This window comes from Phoxinus phoxinus, assembly GCF_949152265.1.
Source record: "Phoxinus phoxinus genome assembly, chromosome: 14".
Taxonomy (NCBI): domain Eukaryota; kingdom Metazoa; phylum Chordata; class Actinopteri; order Cypriniformes; family Leuciscidae; genus Phoxinus; species Phoxinus phoxinus.
In genome coordinates, this window is record NC_136889.1 from 7,750,650 (window position 1) to 7,768,064 (window position 17,415).

The 17,415-nt window shown below is 38.4% G+C and overlaps 2 long non-coding RNA genes across 2 annotated transcripts; one reads left to right on the forward strand and one right to left on the reverse strand.

Annotated features, from left to right (window-relative positions):
* The first annotated feature begins 813 nt into the window (after positions 1–813).
* Positions 814–13,560, forward strand: LOC307010550. Its single transcript, XR_013800213.1, has 3 exons — positions 814–1,571; positions 11,861–12,304; positions 13,451–13,560. It is a non-coding gene; the product is annotated as an uncharacterized lncRNA (long non-coding RNA).
* LOC307010551 lies at positions 3,666–13,535 on the reverse strand. Its single transcript, XR_013800214.1, has 3 exons — positions 13,412–13,535; positions 11,902–11,986; positions 3,666–5,035 (listed from the first exon to the last, which is right to left on the reverse strand). It is a non-coding gene; the product is annotated as an uncharacterized lncRNA (long non-coding RNA).
* Positions 13,561–17,415: the final 3,855 nt, after the last annotated feature.

The window sequence follows — 17,415 nt, forward strand, 5'->3', positions numbered from 1 at the left end:
TTTTGGAGCTTGGAAGGGTTCAGTTTGAACAGGTGTTTTTATACCATCATCACCGTCCTCGTCAGAGCTAATTTCCCAATTACATTCAGCATCTGGTATATTCACGATCTCAAACATATTCTCAAAACTATAATTTTCATCATCTTCAAAATCAAAAGTTTCGCTGACAGCTTCTTCGCCAGATACACCATCATGTGACAGAGACACTATTTGATTGCGTTCAGTAATTGCTCTGCAGTAAATCGCTGAGACATTTCAAGTTTTGCTGATTATACTTCATTCTTTCTTTTATTTTCTGCGAAGTTCTGCCTGCATTGTGTATAAGACATTGCCACCTTGTGGAAAAAAAGGTGACTTGCACTTATTCTCCAGCCAAAATTTTACCTAGGCTATTTTTGTTAATCTACCCGAGTCAAACATTCATTGTAAACGCATAATTAGAATAGAAACTCCACTTTTAAGTTTGACTGTATTTTCGTTTTCGGTCAAAATGCCTTTTGAATGGGAGTGAAAGGGGCACTACAATGAGAGCATCAAAATCACTATTTTTAAAACACTAAGGAGGCTCGAAACAACATGAAACTGTGCTTGAAGTATTACCAGAGGCCCTACACTTGAACTCGAGCATTGACAACATTGTTTGTGTACACAAAGTTTGCTAAAAAGAAAGGTTTTGTATGACTCACTTTATCAGTTAGTGTTTCCGGTGGCTGGAATTTTTTCAGTCAAAAGTAATCGATCTCCAAGTCAAGTCAAGTCACCTTTATTTATATAACGCCTTTTACAATACAGATTGTATCAAAGCAGCTTCACAGTGATTACATGAAAATAATACAAAAAACAATTTCATCATCGTCCACCTTTAAGGCAGATCTATAATATTGTTGAATATTAAATGTCCCCAACTAAGCAAGCCAGAAGGTAAGGCAACAGCGGCAAGGAACCAAAACTCCATCAGGGACAGAATGGAGAAAAAAACCTTGGGAGAACCCAGGCTCAGTCGGGGGCCAGTTCTCCTCTGGCCAATGAGTGAACAGTGTATGAAGTTCAGAATGAATCAGAGTTTTTGTCCAGTTCCAGTTGGTTGTAGTCGGAGTGGAGAGGAGGAGAGACTGGTTGACACTTCAGGTCAGCGGCGTCGTCGTGTCCTGGCGCTGGTCCTTCATCAGATCTGGATACGGCCTGGTTCCGGTGGACAGCGGTAAACCTCGGGATAGACAGAGAGACTAATATTAGCGTAGACGCCATCCTTCTTATGATGTACCAAGTACATCAGGATTTACGGGAAGTGTTCCCGGTCCCGGCTGTTCTAAACTATGCAGCCTAATTATAGAAGTCTATAATGTGTCTCCAAATGCAACGTAACATGAGGAGAGTAAAGATGGAAAGTTGTTTCTATCTTTCCAAAGTTGAAATATTGCCATGAGCTAAGTGTCTAAGTTATCATGTCTAAGTTATCATGCTTTTCATTGGAATTACAAGTTCATGACATTCATATGGAGTCAGTTCATTACGTTGCATTCGGAGATCGACTACTTTTGACTGACAAAATGCCGGCGGACGGAAACACAGTGAGTTGTTCAAAATCTTTATTTTGGTAAACTATGTGTACACAAACAATGTTGTCAATGCTCGAGTATATGTAGAGCCCCTGGTGATACTTCAAGCACAGTTTCATGTTGTTTCGAGCCTCATTAGTGTTTTAAAAATAGCGATTTGGGTGCTCTCATTGTAGTGCCCCATTCACTCCCATTCAAAAGGCATTTTGACCAAAAATATGGTCAAACTTAAAAGTAGAGTTTCCATTCTATTTATGCTTTTACACGAATGTTTGACTCTGGTTTTTTGACAATGGTTCCTCTCTCGAGTTTTTGACTATAATAGAATTGGCCATGGACCCATTTAACATTGGAGTCAATGGGCATGTCCAAAAATGTCATTAAAACAGCCAATAATGTTCGTTTACAAAACTGTTAAACTCACCGAGTGGTTAGTGGTGTTCGTTGATAATTATAAACAATATATCGTCGCAATATATGATTCCAATCCGTTTATTTTGCTATAGTGGAACAATTTTTTCAGACACTTCACAACCGTGTAACTTCCGCTCAATATTTGAATCTGAAGCGTCAGCACACTCCCGGACCACTTGATGGCGATAACCGATGTTTATGTCTCGCGGGACACTCACGGTCACAGTCGAGTTCAACTTCATATTGCACTGGTCAGTGGTCACGTCTTTCAATATTTTCAAGGTTTTGTTTGTTTATTTCGCTTACTCTCCCGGAGCACAGTTGCTCTGCTCGCTAGCCTTATGAGAAACGAAAGCGAGCAAAAAGACTACATCGACCAAATGTAAACAGCCCCCTTTCCGTTTCCGGTAGCGCATTTATATTAACGAGCACTCAGTCCTTCAACAGAATTCAATGGGATTTTACAAAATGACGAATAAAACACGACAGAAATTGTATATTCGCAACACTTTTTGTTTCTGGAACATCAACTAACATCACTAATCACTCGGTGAGTTGCACAGGTTTTGAAAACTAATGTTAAAGGTTGTTTTAATGTAACACAGTCTCACCCCAAAACGTCACATACTGACGGGTCTTGACCATACGGCAACATACGACGAAAAGGGTACCCTTTAACGTCCATATGTGACGATTCAGGTATGGTTGGGTTTAGGTATGCGTTAGGGTACCGCTAGGAGGCGCTGCTGGTGCGCTTATGTCTGCGTCTCATATTGACGTTATAGGGGTACCCTTTTCGTCGTATGTTGACGTATGGTCAAGAGACTCAAGACCCGTCAGTATATGACGTTTTGGGGTGAGACCGGGCTGTTTAATGACATTTTCGGACATGCCCATTGACTCCAATGTTAAATGGGTCCATGGCCAATTCTTTTATAGTCAAAAACTCGAGAGAGGAACCATTGTCAAAAAAATGTTGTCCACCACTCTTGTTCATCCAAAACAAACTACAATATAGACTCAAGGTGTTAAATACCGGAATTATCCTTTAATGCTGTGCAGAAAAAAAATATACTTACACTGTTACACACCTCAGGTCATTAGCGACCCTACACAAATCTTTTTTTAATGAATGGGAAAACATTATTTTTTAATTTTATAACATTTTCTAAATATTGTTTATAATAAATTGATTGAGGAATACTAAGATGGGATGTCTAACTTTAAAAAGAATAAGGAGGAGTGTAGTGAATGAAGGTATGCGTTTAAGGATTAAATAGCCTATATAAAAAAGTAATATTGTGAGATATTATTGCAATTTAAATGTAACTGTTTCTATTTTAATATATTTTAAAATGTAATTTATTCCCATGATGGCAAAGGCTGAATTTTCAGCATCATTACTCCAGTCTTCAGTGTCACATGATCCTTCAGAAATGATTCTAATATGCTGATTTGCTGATTAAGATTTTATTATTATTATTATTATTATTATTATTATCATCAATGTTAGAAACAGCTGTGCTGCTTGGGGGTAACCAATTATTTAAAAAAATATATATATATTTGATTCTTTAATGGATTCTTTGATGCATAGAAAGTTCAAAAGAACAGTGTTTATTTATATATATATATATATATATATATATATATATATATATATATATATATATATATATATATATATATATATATATATATATATATATATATATATAGGATATATATATTCCAATTCCATTTTACTTTAATGACTTTGAGAATTGAAAACTTTTGGGCAACACAATCTCCATATTTTGTGGACAATTGCATCTTCAAATTAGTTTGAGATAGGATGAAGCTATTCTCACAGCAGAGCTGCTAACAAGCCACTTGTTATAGTAAAAATAATAATATTACACATCTAAACCCGAAGGATCACTTAAAGCACATTTGCAATTGGAAAAATTAGGTGCTTTTTCATTTAGCCCAGTTCAAATCGAAGTAGTCACCCTCTCCGCTCTGTACACCTGAATCAAATCCAAAGCTCAATAATTATAACATACTGGATCCTTCTGGAGGTAAAAAAAAAATCAATAGACTAAGGACAAAGAACCTATGGCCATCACTTAATTCTCTTATCACTCTGATTTAGTGCTGGAGGAGGATGTTAAATAACTCTAAATCTTTATCTATGACTTTGAGGGTGCTTTATGGCAGTTCTAACAGCAGTACTGAGACAGAATGTCTATACCTTCTGCAGGACACACAATTTATAGCTTTATTACCCTTTGTCTTAAAGAGCACAAAGACATAGCGGGAGGAAGGAGATAGCAGTCGGTATTGAAGTATAGGGGGGAAAGAATCGGATGCCATCATGGTGAGAGACATATCTCACAGACAGGTTTATAGGCAAGGAGCCAGCCACTATTTTGGGCCTCCCTTGTCCCCTCAACCTTCGAAACCCCATCCCATCCCACATGAGATGAGGTGGATTCAGTCTTCTGATTTATCTGCTCGACCATCATATTTACTTTAGTGTTCACACACACATGGAGCCGGAGGTCAATGAGAGGACTTCCACAGGAGGAGGCAGAAGCGGCTCTCTCTCTCTTGTGTTTTTTTTTTTTTTTTTCAATGGAGTGTCATGAGTTCCTGGACCGAGCAGATGCTTCCTCATATTTTCTGCTCTCACTGACAACTGCCGTATTGTTTGGCTTGATAAGGCTACAGTGTTCCCGGTAATGGGAATTAGGGAGAGGCGTAAGTCAGCAAGATGCTGGGTGCGACTGAATCAATAGATAATAGGAGATTCTCATGAATGTTAAAGGGGCCATTATTATTGGGCCCATTAAAAGAGCCAACCCTGTTTATCTTCTCCAAGCAAGGCTTGCCAAGCGGAAATAGACACTTTAATGTTATTGACAGGTGAGGAAGGGCTATTTCATGTCATGTGTGAAGCAAAGCAGGGTGACTTAACTGTCAGACAGCATGGATTAATTAAAGATCTGTTGGAGTTAGATGGAGATGACGCATGAGTTATGGTCTCCAGCTGTCCAGATGAAGTTTAGCCTGCAACAAGACTGACAGAATCGTATTGTGTCATAAGTGCAGAAATAAAGGTGACAGTGTGCAATGAAAATGCCTGCAGGGATAAACCAAAACACAAATTCATGAAAGCACAAACGCATTTCAGTGAAATCCTCTTAAACACTGAAACTGTCGAAGAAATAGTTCACACCAAAATGAAAATGTTGTTGTCATTCCCATCCCAACCTGTATGTTGTTCATTTTTCAGTGGAACACAGATGAGTTTTTGAAGAATCGCCACGCTGATCTTTTCCAACGACAGATCGTTGTGATCACATCTGTTATGCTCATAAGGACCATAAAACACATAAAGTACATTTTGTGCTCTATTGGGACAGCCTGTTCTCACGTAAAGCCTGTTCTGCGTCTCTATAACACGTAAATGTGTGCAATTTATACGCGAAAATTAGTTTTTACGTGCATATGATACGCAGTTTTCGCGAAAATTTGATACGCACTTCATTGCGTGTAATACACACGCACCCCACACCACTAATTCTACCCAAACGTATAATACACACGCACCCCACACCACTACTAAACCTACCCTAACCAACCCATGCGTATCCTATGCACGTAAAAACGAATTTCCGCGTATAAATTACACGATAAACACACTGCGTGCTATAGAGACGCATTTAGTGTGATCGGGTTGGGTTTGCAGAGCTCAGATTGTATGAGGACACTTTATTCGGATGGACAGAGGAGAGGACAGCTTAGTCACAATGCGTTCCCTACAGTGCTGGAATATATTAGCTGCCATCTTCAGGGTGTTTGAAATAATTACTTACTGGAGCCATCTGACACTTTCGATAAATTAAATCACCCCCTTAAGTTTTAAAGGCAAATGCATATTGCAGCCATCACTAATGTCTGGCCTGTCCCAGGAAAGAGATAATTTGCTGTAACAATGTGTTAATGCTGCCCGGTAATCAGAAGCAGCAGTGCAGCACAGCTCACGAGCATCGTGCCAATAAAGAAAACCACACAAATGAATTCAAGAATTAGCGGCCGCACGTGTATCTTCACAATTAATAACTTCCACTCCATCAAGTGGTAATCTAATTATGAATTATGTATGTGTCTGCCATGAATCATTTATGCACTTTATTAGCTAAATTGGAAAATAGAATCTGGGCACATCATAAGGATTTAAATTAATGTTTTCTCCAATTTGGGAGGAGTTACTGACCTAACACAAACTGATTTTGAGTCACATTGCTAATGGTGATAAAACAAATCTAATTGTGTTTTAATCATTAGTAAATGAAGCCTTGAGAGCTTTTGTTTTTTATGTAAGGACTCTGGGCAATAAAACCGATCTCTCCAAAAGATGTACCCGTGAAGCTCTAAATTATCTTCAGAAAGGAGAGAGAAAATCTAAATTTGATCTGCAGTGCAGATTACAGACGATTAAAAATGTGTGCAGACACGCTTTAAAATATGCGAAATAACAATGAATTATTACATACTAAAATTTGACTCGGTTGCATTTACTATCTAGCTGTTTCATACTTCCATGAGAGTGATAATGAAGTGACTTTATTTTTATTCCATTTGTCTCCGCAAACTTTTAAACATTGTCATCAGATCAGTCTAAAAAGAAAGATATTCTGTCCTTCATTGTATCACTGTCGGCTCATATGTCTCTCACATCAGACACAAGCAATGAGGTAGAAGCCCTTTCACACTTCCCATAGTTTTCTATTTATTTTTATTTGTACTTTTTTAAGATCGGCTGTCAATGAAGGTTTTTTTTTTTTTTTTTTGCAGTAATAAGCCTTTCTTTTATTTCCCCCCACATTCTCTGCCATCTCTTTTACATTTTTGCAGTTTGGAATGTAAATGTGATTTTGTTCCTCGTGTAAATAGACAAAGAAATTTGTAATAATTATCAATGGCACATTCCAAATAGCCATTTTATAAATCATGTAGAAATGTTGTAATGTAGTAACTGTACGCTGACATGGGCTTTGTGCGCGTGACATAAAATAGCCATTAGTTTCAATGAATGATCCCTTTTCTTCACTGGAGAGGAAGTTTGGAGTTCCAGAAATACTACAGTATGTTTTCACAGTACAATGAACTCTTTTATCTCAAAAGATCAAGTAATATTTGATTTCTCGTGAAGAAGTTTTTGGATCATTTATAGTAATATCCTGGATATTGTATTTCCTCAATAGGTCATAAATATTAGTCATCATCACTCCCTTAATCTAATGGACCATTTGTCAACATGTTATGATGAAACCCTAGATGAAAAAACACACAGTGCTTCTTAAAACAGCATATTCTTAATTCCATGAACTTAACTTTAGGAGACGAATTAAACAAACCATCATTGTTTTGCTGCTCTCGAGACTATAACTTAACTTGCAAACCTGGGATAGTTTTCACGCCATTTTGCTGCACTTAAAACCAGACGGGCCTAATGATTCCTCAGTAATCAAGTAAAAGTGTCAACCCAGAGGGCAGGAAGGCAGAAGGTTACGTTACTTTAATATCCCAAACACACACACACACACACACACTCACAGCTGTTCTTCTAAAGAGAAGGCCTGACAATTACTGTTTCGTGAGGACTCATAGCACCCTTTTCTCATTAGCTGTATTAAGAGACCATCGCTCCGGAGGGTAAAGAGAAATGTGATATTTCCCTTGTGTCTCCAACACTCTCCAGCATCCTGTCGTCACTCTGTGTTGGACTTTGTACAGTGAGAATTGTCATTCCAGATGAAATGAGCACTTGCGTTGAGTTGGGGGACCGATGCGCTCTTCAAACCTCACTGAGAGCTTCGCTGAAAGAAGCGGACGGGAAGGTGCTACAGTGTATCTGAGGCTTCAGCTGCCTGCAATAACTCTTGGGTGATAGCTGCATGTGGCTCTCAGATGACTAACACAATCCGAGTAAATCGATACATTGACTCAATGAGTGATTCGAAAATTTGGTATTAATTGTTTGAAGGTTTAAATCCAGCTTTGGCAGCTTGATGAAAGACATTAACAACACTATATATCTTAAAGCATAAATAGTCTTTATATGAGAGCCCAAATTATAAACAAATTTAGCCTTGGCGTAATTCCCTTGAATGTTGCCGTCTCGGGAAGGTTGTCAACTTGGCGGATGTGGTGATGAGTAATGAAAGTGATTTTTCTCTTTTGGAAGTGAAAGACACAATATAAGTCCAACCTCAAACGCTATGTGAGCTGACATGGTCCTTTTTTTCTGCAAATAGGCCTAGGGTTATACACACAACACTTGTCTGTAGCTTTAATTAATGTGATGAGAAGGGCAAAAATGGAAAGACCATATTTAACGATTCTTAAGATTTGATATGAAATGTGAGAACTGTGCTAAGTGATGTGACGGGGGGAGGCGGGGTGTTGAGAAGGTTTTTCCAGAACGTAGATGATGAAACCTCACAACAATCAGAGAAATGCAGCGCTCTGTATTAGAATATATAAGCAGGTCTGGGCCAGGTTACATGTTTTCAATTCTGAGCCTCCTCCCCATGGCAGAACTCCCCAAAGATGGTGAATAATGACATGCTCTCATGTATTTGAATAATTCTATGTATAATGCACAACTGTAAAATGATGCATAGCTGCAATCTCTGCTATAAATTGCCTTGAAGATTAGCGAGTCTAAGATCAACAGAGTGAACAAAGCATGGCTTCGGCTGTCTGAAAATACCAGCACCTCCTATTGTCACACGTGAGTACATTTATCAGTTATTTATTAGACTGATTTTATTAGAGCAAAGTAGTTAATGAAATGTTTACGATCCTCATCAACAAGGTTCATTTAGAGGCATATAAATGTTTTTATTAAAAGCATATTTCTCCCCTGAAATGAAGAAGCTATAAACCATAAAAGATGCTATACGTTAGAATTGTGTTAATTTTTGATGATTCATACAGTATTCATAAAAAAATTATTAATCATGCTGATTAATCACAAGTTGCCTCACATAATACCATTTGTAATCAATTTTACTGAAATATTTATTGGATCCCCAAATTAATGTACCAACATAAAGTATATTTAAAATGTTTGTTTAATGGCATTTTTTTATCAATACTTTAATTGCCAATGCATTTGTTAAGTAATTGTTTTTAATCTTGAGGATAAAAAATACTAATTATAGCAGCATATTGGAATCATTTTAAGTAGTAAGCAAACTGCAAATGATCAGACTGTTATTGTTTATAATTAAAAATTACAAGCACGCTTTTCATTTCAAATAACGCACAACAATAATTCCATAAACCCATAATAATTAATGCCTCATTTAGCTTTGCCTTTATTCACGAGAAATAACTCCATATGGTTTCCCTGTCTCTGTCATCTGCTCTCCTGTTTAAATAAGGTAAAAAAAAATTGTTTACTTCAAAGCTTATTTTGTATTTTAAGTTAAATCCTTTCATTTGGTGACCATCTTGGTAACGCACTCGGACAGCTATTGTCTGTTATACAAATACAGTTTCTGTACAATTGAATGGGTAAATTAAATTGGCCTACCTAAATTTCAAAAACTACTTTAGTAACATTTTAGTCACATTTCTTTAACATTTTATATTAGCAATAAAATCTGAAATGGTGTCATAAACGTGTCATGGCATCTAAAAGTTTTGTTACATGAAAGTTGAGTGACTAACTTTACACAGTTTGCGACACACTTGCTTTACTCACTGATCTCTATATAGATTATAGATTATGTTAGCTATATAACAGAACAGTGTTTCCGCCATTTTTAAATCATCACACTCTTTCAAATATTATAACTCATATATTATCTAGAAGTCTGAGTTTCCCACTTGTAATCACGACTTTGCTTGGTCATGTGCTGATAACTCGTAATTACAATATTTCCGACTCCACTTGAAGGGCACACTACGCTCAAATAACACGACATACTGCATAGTTCCGGTTGATCCAGCCAATGAACATGTGTACTTGTGTAACCGGTCCTACTCGACCCTCAGAGGGATTCCAAATATAGGGTCTCTGGGAGCCTTTTGAGGCCAGGCGAGTGAGGTTTACACACACAGCTTTTATAGCGCTACACTCACCCTCCTAAACCTCACTCCCATCCAGGTCACAGCACCAAATGAAACCAGTCCTACTACACCTGCTCCGAGCGGATTCGAACCGGCGTCTCCGGTGAGGGAGGTGGGCGCGCTAACAACGACGCTAAAGACCGCAGCCTCTAGCATCAGTCGCTAGCAGACCTCTTGAAGCCAGGGGAGTGAGGTTTACTCACACTGGTCTACGTCTGTTACACATGTACGGTCTTGTTCAGATGCTGAGCTCAAGTTTCACATAGACCATGGCAGACTGGCGATTGCCTTTTTATTTTAGAAGGTGGGACTTAATTAGCTAGAGCCGCCATATTGAATGTCCCAGCTATTGCAGCACGCAAATGGCATGAGCGTAACGATAATCACAGGAAAGAAAATCATATTGTAGCCTTAGGAAGTGAAAAACAGATGCTGAATTATTTAAGCACACTATTTTTAGCTAACATTAATCGCAAGAATAAACACGTTGTTTAGCTGTAAAACAAAAAGTCCATCCTAATTATTTATGCACCATTCTATGCAATTTTAAAGTATTGATGTTAACGCTAAAGAAGCGTTAGAAGCAACAAGAAGAAATACATTTAAAATAACGAAATGTAAAATGATTTAACTGAAAAAACTAAGCAATGTTGGACACTTCATGCACTTAAATGTTGCCAGCTTTTCATAGCATAAGGGTTACAAAAATAACCTTATAAAAATCATATACTAGACTAGAGTACATAGTGAATAGTAACAGTGCATAGTTCATATTATATACTGTATGTCTTTTGGAAAAAAATATCTCTTGCTTGGATACTTCTTGCAAAACAAGAAAAATGTACAGCCCCCCGGCTTTTAATTCAGTGTGTTGCCTTCTTGTGCATGAAAGCATTAAGAGCTGGGGGGTGAACATTTTTCTTTTTTTAAGATCACATTTTTCATTTAGTACTGACCTTCAGTTTCCCAGAAGACAGAAGTACAATTTACCCTGATTGTTACATTTAAAAGTTTTCACCCCCTGGCTCGTAATGCATTGTTTGGCCTTCTTAAGCATCAGAGATTTTTTAATAGTTGTGTCAATTATCCTCAGTGTGAAAATATATATATATATATACGGTATATGTATGTATAGTGCCATAATTGTATGGGTATAAATTCTCAATTCCTTCTAAAATATTTGTTTATGAATTGATTAAAAGGAAAGCCAGTTAATGGTTTATGAGGTCTTTGGTGGACTAAGATATCAACAGGGGTGATGCTTTGGGATTTAAAGGCACAACCCAAGCTCTCTGCTGTGGCATGAGCTAACCTGCATCTGGACCCTGGAAATATGGACATTTTAAAGCTTTTTTGTAGACTCTTGGATTGTATGTGTTGCTGCAACATGTATAAAGCAAGTATTTGCTTTGGAGTGTGTTTCTGTCCTGACAGCGTTGTGATTGATGTATTTGTTCTCTCCGGGCCTGTCATTTTAACATATGGCACTGAGATGCCAATTGACAGTTCTCACTCAAAACGAATTCAAAACAAACATCCAGTCTCAGTACACATGGCGCACCTATGCTTTTATAAAATCACCAGGAAATGATTTAGGTTGTCTCTTTCATCATTTTCTACATTTGATAGAAAACTGGACATAATTTATTTAGGTTATCGACACAGTGCTTCAAGTTGACCTAACTTAATATGCAGCAAACAATACCTTTAAATGCATTTGTGCCATCAATAATGCTGTGAACAATTATGATTTTCAGCTCATCATGACCAAACACTTGTCAGGTAGTGACAGGCTCACCTTGCCCCTCGTCCAGGGATGTCTCTTCCTTCTAGAGGGCTGAGAGAAGGAGAACTGGGAGCCACCACAAATTCAGACAGGAAGCCTGTCAAGCAGAAGCTGTCAGACGATGCTTTCTGATGCCATCGTCTCATCAGCAGGGCTGTCAGTCTCGCAGACTCTCCTCAGCTCTGAGGAGAACTAACAGAGGAAACTAACGCATCCCCCCCACCCCCCACATGGAGCAGGAAACAACAGACTGGCTCCATACAGCCTGTACAAGTGTTGAGGTTTTGGATAGATGTTAGTGATCCAGCTGTCTATTTACACACTGTCTATTTTCGACCCAGTTTTTGTTTTTGGACAACAGGACCATGAGAAGTGTCACACATGGACATCTACACTTAAACACATAAGCTGCAAGGTAAAAAGTGGTAACTTGCCACTGTTACTTTAAGGAGCTGTTTTACCTGATAACCATTACTTTTATTTGTATTGGTTACCTAAAGTTTTTGTATTTAGGTGGATTCATTGATGCTGAATAATATTATTTTACTTGAATTCAATCAATTAATTTAAAATCAATGGAGCTCAGTTTTCTGAATAACAGTTTTTTTCCTGTATATTTGTCAAACTTTGTATGCAAGTTTATTTCAGCAAGTGGCATAGTTATCATGTTTGAAATAATCCAGTTTTGTTGTTCTTTTTGTTTTAGCATTTAAAAAAATGACTCTCAAATGTATATGGACATAATGTCAGCATCTAAAATTCAAAAATATTTATGAATAATTTTAATTTACACTACCATTCAAAAGATTTGGGTCGAGAATTTATTCAAAAGAAGTCTCTTATGCACACCAAAGCAGCATGTATTTTATCATAAATGCAGTAAAATAGTAATATTGTGAAATATTATTACCTTTTTAAATTACTGTTTTCTATTTTAATATTTCAAAATGTATTTATTTTCCTGTGATGGTAATGCTGAAATTTCAGCATCATTACTCCAGTCTTCAGTGTCACATGATCCTTCAGAAATCATTCTAATATCCTGATTTGATGTTCAAGAAACATTTATTTTATCAAGGTTGAAACAGTTGTGCTGCTTAATGTTTTTGTGGAAAATGCAGTGATCTTTTCAGGAATCTTTAAATGAGTGTTCAAAAAGAACAGCATTTATTTGAAACTGAAATCTTTTAGAACATTATAAATGTCACTTTTAATAAATTTAATGTGTTACTTTTAATTAAAAAAAATCTACTTTTTATATTTTAAATGCATTTCTATTTTATACTGTATTATGTGTTGAGCCCCTAACCCACCCCTATCCTAAACCCTGCTGCATCTTGTTTCAGTTATTATATAAAACATTTTCAGAAGCACATTTGACTTAAAAATACCTATGATTCCTAATGAGACACACACAGTGTGCATGTCTCTTTAATAAGCGTATCGTTTTCTCAGCTGTCTATTTTGATCTAGACTTTGGCTGCGGATATGAACACACCCTTAAGCTTTATGCTAAGCATACTTGCGAATCTGTTGTTGTTGTGTTTCCTTTTGTTCATAGGCGGAGTGCTCCAAGTGCCAAGATCTTGTTTGTGCTTTGCAGAGCTGCGCTCGCCCTTGCTTGTCTATCTAGGAAACATATGGCCCCCCATATGTGGAGATGTCATGGGGGCCTTTCAGAGCAATCATCTTCCTTTTGGAGTCTGCAGCTGACTACGAATCCCGACTCCAAGTTTGCTGTCCCCTTATTTGCCTGCCGTGCAGAAAACAGCGCTAGCCTCTCGCACGCACGCAACCCAATTTGCAACTTTCATCTGATAACACCTCTCTGAGCGAGAGACGAACTAGTCCTCAGAGCATGTTTAAGAGCGTTTTACAGAGAGTGAACCATAAAACACAATAAACGGTAAATTGGTGCAAACAAATCTGAATTGTAATAACCTGAGGGTAAAATATGCAACTGCAGATGGAGTACTTGCCATAACGCACAGCCTCGGGCACACAGGGGGCTGCGGCAAGATAGTAATATAGTCTTATAAACATACTACAAGAATCGTGCGGCTAGTTTTATTTCCTCTCTCTGGGTTGTTAAGTGCTCAGGTAATATATTGCTTTCATAAGAGCATGCAAGCTTTATTTTCCTCTCGAAAATATGTCTCAATCCTTTGGGCAGTGTGATTAAGAATAAAATACCGGCTGCATTACTTCCAAATAAATTCAGGTAATGACATAAGCAAAAAGGTTTAGCGGTGGAATTTGGTGGAGTCGTGGAGCGGCTGACAGAGGGGATGTGCGGCACAGGCATCCATTACCGGCAGAGCGTCCCCCTGGCACGCCGGGTAATGTATTACCTTTGGATTACTCTAATATCTGTCTGATGTATGTTTGCTGAGAAAGCAAGAGCCCATGGGTAGGCGCTGAATGACAGAACAGCTGCAGGAAGCCCGGCTCTTGAAGTCGCCGGCCTCCCCCTTTCCTGTCGCTGCAGCCAGAGAAAACCAAGTGCGAGGCGGATGTATCGGGCCAGAGGCGGCGGGTCCTTCGGAGCTCCTGGGACTCACTACAGCCGGCAGGCCGAGGAGCTGATAAGTCAGCCAGCCATTCGTCAGCCCAAATGAAGGCAGTAAAGTTGACTAGTGAGAATGCGGCTCAGCCTGGGGTTGGCAGACTGTTCCTCAGAGGAGCGCTGCTGTGACACTAACCCTCATAAACACATACTGTATTTGCCCCCCTCTGACATGCGAGCACAAATATTTATTTTTCTTGATTCTTTCAAGGAGTACAAAAGAAAAATCACACCTCTCTCTCTCTCTCTCTCTCTCTCTCTCTCTCTCTCCTCGGCTCATGGCAAAATAATCAATGCTCTCCCAAGCGGGCTCGGCTGTGCAGGAACGCATACGCGCGTCGCTCCGGAGCTTGACTAAAAGATAATAAGCCAGGAACGGTCCTGTGTTTTACAGCTATCAAGACTCATCCCATTTGACATGCATTGTGGTGTTTACAAAGTCCCAGTTAAACCTCTAGCTATACTCTTAACAGTGCGTGCAGAAAAACACAAGTTCTGAGGGGCGTTCAGAGAGAGAAAATCCAGCCGCGTTCTTATGCGTGTCCCATTTCTTATTCACAGCGCTATTCTCGGTGTTAACACCTGTCAGCTGACTGACTTCTTGTTCCCCGTGGCTTATGAAAAAATCATGCCGATGGAGTTCGGAGTCAACAGTCCCATCAATATAAATTCACCATGGTCTTCATGGAACATTAGGCGGAATCCGGTATCCTTACAAAGGCCTCTTTGCTGGGGATGTGAATGGCGGAATAGGAAAAAAAATCATGAAAGTGTCCCTTTGAAGAATATTTTCACTCATGTGCTCTAAATAGGCCATAAAACATTTATTTCAGAGCACTGCCTTTCACAAGTCCTGCATTACTGTATAACAAATGTAACATATTAATCCACTTGTAAATCATAACATTTGTGCCATGAGTCATTGAATGCCTTTTCTCATGGTTTCTAGTTTTGTTTACATTAATATCATCATTCAAATAGGGAAGAAATTATACTAGCACTAGCATCACTAAACACAACTGTAAGACAGTGACTTTTTCCAAAAAAACGTTCTCCTCAGTCTGCCATTGGTAGAACAAACAGACAGTTGCGCCTCAAATTTACACCATTTACACAGTTATGCTGTTTTTTCAAGGTTTTACTGTTTCACATGGATGATTAGCATTTATGCTAAAAGAAGATTTCTCCAGCTATATACCTGCTTCAGAGTCACAGTAAACGTTACTAAAAAAGTAAACAAGTTTAGGAACAAATTTGTGATTCCTAGCCACAATATCAAACGCACGGGCAGTCACACTGTTGACAATAGTGGACCATTTTTGCCTGTGAAAAATGTTGCTAGTGTGACCACACCTTTATTAACTTGTGGTGACATTTCATTCATTTGTATCTTCGTTTTATTTCCATCTTGGCTATGTATTAATTGGTCCCCTTATTTTAAATTAGTTAAATCTTGAATTGAATTACCAAAACGTGGTCATGATAAAACGAGGGAACTAACTCTTTATTCAGTTGCTAGTGTTGCTTCATAAAATTGAGGTTAAACCGCTGGAGTCACATGGATTATTTTAATGACGTCTTTACTACCTTTCTGAGGCTTAAAAGTGGTAGTTGCGTAGTCTGCCAATGGGGAGACAGAAAGCGCTCTGATTTAATCAAATATATCTTTATTTGTGTTCCAAAGATGAACGAAAGTCTTACGGGTTTGAAAATGTTTATTTTTGGGTGAACTAACCCTTTAAAAAAATCATACACTTCAGCTTTAACAGAAGCACATGAATCTGATGGATATGATCGTGAATTGTCGTTTCTAGCTGGTAATCAAGTAGATCAAATCATCAGGCAATCTCTCCGAAGCAGGAACTCGTCAGACAAGTGCAAGCGTGACATGACAAAGACCTGCAGTCATGCTTCCTCTGAGTCTTCTTCGAGTCTTCAGACATACTTCACCACAGCGACATGTTGGCATTCCTGCTCCGTTTGAGATAACTCAACAAGGCTATCCGTTGCTCTAGACGGAGAACAACTGAGGAATAGGAGCCGACATCCCATGAGTTTGGACGTTGGCAATCGTTTTTGTTTTGCATAAGGCCGACTGGCTGTCAGGCTTTCTTCTGAAAGGAACTGAAAGTCAATTATCTACACCATTTCTCTCTGACATCATTGTGCTAATACAAGTTGCTCTTGACCTCATGCTAGTGTGTCTGAGGCTGATGAAAGTAAGGCATCTCTTCATGATTGGATTAAATTCATATGTGGTGAGTGTCAGTGAATATTACAGCGGAGGCTCTATGATCTGCCCTCGTCTCCTCGTCTTCTCCTCCATCTCTGCCCCAAACACTTATCTGCGGCCCAGGGCACTTAAACCCCGCATTACACACACATACGCTTGACCTGGGGTGCGCTCTCTCTGGCACTGGCTCTGTAAGCTTCAACACACACAGGCTTGATAATCGACTCAATTAAAAAGGTCCAATTGCCACAGCAAATTGATCCAAGTTATAACATTATCATTAGCACTTCAACTATGGCAATTACAGGACATTCACAGGCAGAACCAAGAATAATGGGGAAGGAAAATGAAGTGACTTTGTACAAAAGGACATCCATTTCAGACGCACTGGGTGGTGTAAATAGCCCTGGTGTCAGCAGTATGGAGATAAAGAAATTGAAGCTTCCTATCACATATGTTAGCGGCTTTTTGCAAGGAAGTGGGTGGGACAATTTATAGCAAAAATATACTTTACATCTGGGGTTTTCAATTTGGATTTTCTAATTTATCTACTTGTTATGACTGTTAAAGTTATATATGATATTACCATTCAATGGTTTGGGGCCAGTAAGTTTTTTTTTTTTTTTTTTAAGAAATTAATACTTTTATTCAGCAAGGCTGCTTTTAAAAGTGATAGTGAAGAAATATTGGTATATGATTTTCTTTTGAACTATCTATTCATCAAAGA